The sequence below is a fragment of the Galendromus occidentalis genome, unplaced genomic scaffold (genome assembly GCF_000255335.2).
Source record: "Galendromus occidentalis unplaced genomic scaffold, Mocc_1.1 scf7180000076284, whole genome shotgun sequence".
Lineage (NCBI taxonomy): Eukaryota > Metazoa > Arthropoda > Arachnida > Mesostigmata > Phytoseiidae > Galendromus > Galendromus occidentalis.
The window spans coordinates 2,062-5,735 of record NW_003804273.1 but is presented as its reverse complement, the minus strand read 5'-3'; the positions used below and the strand labels follow the sequence as shown (position 1 = coordinate 5,735).

General features: G+C 50.6%; 1 pseudogene; it reads right to left on the bottom strand.

Moving 5' to 3' along the window:
- Positions 1–1,242: 1,242 nt before the first annotated feature.
- On the bottom strand, positions 1,243–2,386 carry LOC108865110 (uncharacterized protein K02A2.6-like; annotated as a pseudogene).
- Positions 2,387–3,674: the final 1,288 nt, after the last annotated feature.

The window sequence follows — 3,674 nt, the reverse complement described above, 5'->3', positions numbered from 1 at the left end:
TCTTTCACTCTCACTCCTCTCATGGTGATCTATGGCCTCTCGCGGGGGCCTCTAGGAGGCATTTTCCGTGTGAGAGGGGCGCTCTTAGCGAAAAACATTTTTCCCGGAAAAATTCAGGGACACCGCACGAAAGTCGATTCTGTTCACCTCAGGGTGTCGGGGACACCCATATTGACCAAACTTCGTTTCTTAATTCCTGATTCCCGAATTCAGGTTCAGAGCTCGAATGAACCTCGTCATCCTCTCGTCTGATCTCGCTGGAAATGATCCAAGTGCGAAGTGCAGCGATATATGGCGGGATACAGTTTTTACCAACAACAGACGCGCTTTGTCTCAGAATTCGGATGCCGATCAGACGGGAAAGGTGAAGCTGATACTTTTCAACCATCACACTTTTTCGCTTTCGACGTCTCCTTCCTGAGAAAACGGCAGAAATGTAGATTTTACGGGCCGAACTCTGACGACATACGTTCCTCAATCGAAATCGGTGTTCTTGCGAGTATAAACCGTCTTTGAAAAGATGTTCGACGATCAGAGTTTTCTTCGATAGAGGTTTCGTTTCTGACTGATAAAATTGACCCACGATTTTCTTCCTCCGACCCCCTACCGAAACCCTAGAGCGTAATCCTACGCTAAAAATACTCGTCAACTGAGGAGCAAAGAAAAGACCGGAAAGAATAGCATATAGGCTATTTCTGATTTATTAATGCAACGAATCCAAATGACGAATATTGGGGGGGAAGGAATTCGGATTGGAAACCCAGTGCTTTCATTTCCGGAACGGGCTTGTTGACGAAAGCGATGTCACGTTCCCAGGATTGGTACCAATCGCACAGGACACACAGTTCCCGATGAGCGTTTCGACTTACGTGCCGAAATCAGGCTTCCTTGGGTCTTGTATTTCTCCGTGCGGAGCTATCACGGAGCACATACTATCCTATAATTCGCATTGAAGTCTTGAGTGCGGTAGACGAACGAAGTTTGACTTCGAGTACATCGATTAATTTTCCGGATTTGGAGACGTTGTCTGACTGAGTGAGGTAAAGACACCATGGAAACTATCATCGGGTGGTTGCGAAGAGCGTTCCAAACTTCGGAAAGGGACTATTGAGTTCTGTGCTATAGGACCGGAGAGTATTTTTCGATCTAACCCCGGAACCGGGAGCCATTGGCCAGCTCCACCGTGATTTCCTCTCCCAATGATAGAGAACGTGGAAACGCGCCGTGATATGTGTCGAAAGACTATTTCATACGGCGTTGGTGAGGACAGGTAGGAATATCCGAAACCGGTTTCTTGCGGAAGAAATCGAGAGGCGTTCGAGGCTTGCGTCCGAAGGAAAGTTCGGCCAGTGTCAAGTCGCCGATAACGGAACACGGTGTGTAATTGTAAGCGGCCACCGCCTCGTTCAGGAACTTCAGATCAGAAGAAATTGCGTTTTTTAACGTTGCGACCATCCTCTCCGCCTGGCCATTGCTTTGCGGATGTCGAGGGGCGATACAGAGGTGGGTGATTACGAATTCCTCGCGGAATCTTGCGAACTCCACGGAATGAATCGCGGGCCGTTGTCCGAAACAATCATTTCTGGCGGGCCGAAATGTCGGAACACGACTCTCATGTGGGCAACCCAAGTCTGATTGGTGGCTTGAGTAATCCATGCCGCATCGAGATACTTGGAAAAACTGTCCACAATGACCAGGAAAATTTTTCCCCTCTGAGGTTCGGCGTAGTCCGAATGAATCCGAGTCCACGGACTCTTTGAGTCGGGCCAGGGCTGCAGCGGAATCTTGCGCGGGTTTGCGGCGTGTTGGATGCAAAGCGCGCAACTTTTCACCAACCCTTCGATATCTTTGCCCATCTGTGGCCAGTAAAAATGAGCCCGTGCGAGCGTTTTCATGCGCCGTACGCCCGGATGCGCGACGTGTAGCTCGTAGAGCACAGCTATACGGTGGGGTTGCGGCACGATAAGACGATCATTCAGTAGAAGGCATCCGTCGTTCTCGCATATGCTTTCGGCCTGTTGAGCTAAGGGCCGGAGAACCGGACCTCTGCGATCGTCATCGCGCCGACCCTTTCTGACGCCTTCGAGGATAGACATCAGCACGGGATCTTTCCGAGATGCCTCCTTCACATCCTGCGAAGCTTGAGTACTTTGAGAGAGATTGAGGGAATTGCTACGATTTCCTGCTCATAAAGGTTGAGGTGACCGATGACTCAATCGAAGCCGGCGTCTTTTCCTCCTTTCCTGAGGTCGCGGATCGGAGGCGACAGCGCGTCGGCATCGCCAAAGTCATTCGTCCGGACGTATTCGATATGGGAATCATAACCCACCGAACGAAGAGCCCAGAGTCTCAAGCGCGCTGCGGTTCGTTCGCCGAGATCTTTCATATTGTTTGGCTGGAACAGAGCAACGAGGGGCCTATGGTCCGTCTGGTGGATGAAACGGCGGCCCCAGATGAATTTGTGAAGTCTTTCGACGGTGGAGACCAAAGCGAGAGCCTCTTCTTCTATCTGACTGTAGTTCCGCTTTCACGGAGACAGTGACTTCGAAACGTGGAAGACCGCCTTTTCGTTTCCGTCCGCGTTCCCGGGAGCAGAACGCCGCCGATTCCCGTATCGCAAGCATCTGCCGCCAGCACGAGAGTTTGGCGGGGATCATAGTCTGCCAGAAGAAGTGGACTTGACAGCAGCTCCTTACTTAGCTTTGACGAAAGCTTCTCGCTGTTCCTTTGCCCATTTCGAAGTGACGCCTTTCTTGAGAAGTGCCTCGGAAGGCGTTTTCACTTGTTACAGCTGAGCCGAAAAACCGTAGTTTTCCGAGAGTCCGAGGAGTAACCGCGTCTCTGTAACGTTCCCAGTTCTGTGCTATGTGACCGGGGAGTAACGACGTGGCTTCAACTGTGTGACTATTGAATAATTAACTTCTACAACGAAGTTATCAGTCCTTCTATTGAGACCAGAAACGATAGAGGGTGTGGGTAGGGGGGCTTCGAAGATCAGCGGAAATAGAGTCTGCATGGCTCTTGCGGCAAACATTAATTGATTATTTCTTGATTGATCCAAAGGAATTGAATGGAGAATATAAGCGGCAGGGGGGGATCCCATTTCGGGATGTTGAAATTATAGAGGGGCACTCTCTAATATTCGGGCTCTCTCCAATATAGGGGCATGTTTCGGAAGCTCGAAAAATAGAGGGACATGCCCCACTATTAGAGAGAATACGGTAGTTGCACTGTTGAGGGTGTTTGGCCGTTGGGCTCCCAGGAGTAGTCTATCTGACGCTCCGGAGAGAGGCCTAATGCGCGGTTGAGCGAGCTGAAGAAGTGCTAGTTATTTGGGCTCCTTCGTCGAGACACCGCTGTAAATAACCGGCCATGGCTGAAAACATCGTCGGAGAGGTTCGGACCCACATGAGCGAAAGTCTGGCCCTGAGCTTTGTTCATGGTCATGACGAACGCCAAACGGAACGGGAATCGGCGTCGTCTTAATCTGAAAGGGGCGCCGTCCCGATAGAGGTCTAGACGGCCGAATATGGCCTGTTAGCCTTTTCGCTCACCTGTGGTGAATGAGCATACCACGGAATGTCGGCCAAGGGCTTCATCCCTGAATCTGGTACCATTGCACAAACTATAAGTGACATCAAGGTTTCTGAGCAGGATGTCTTTGAATTGGAGCA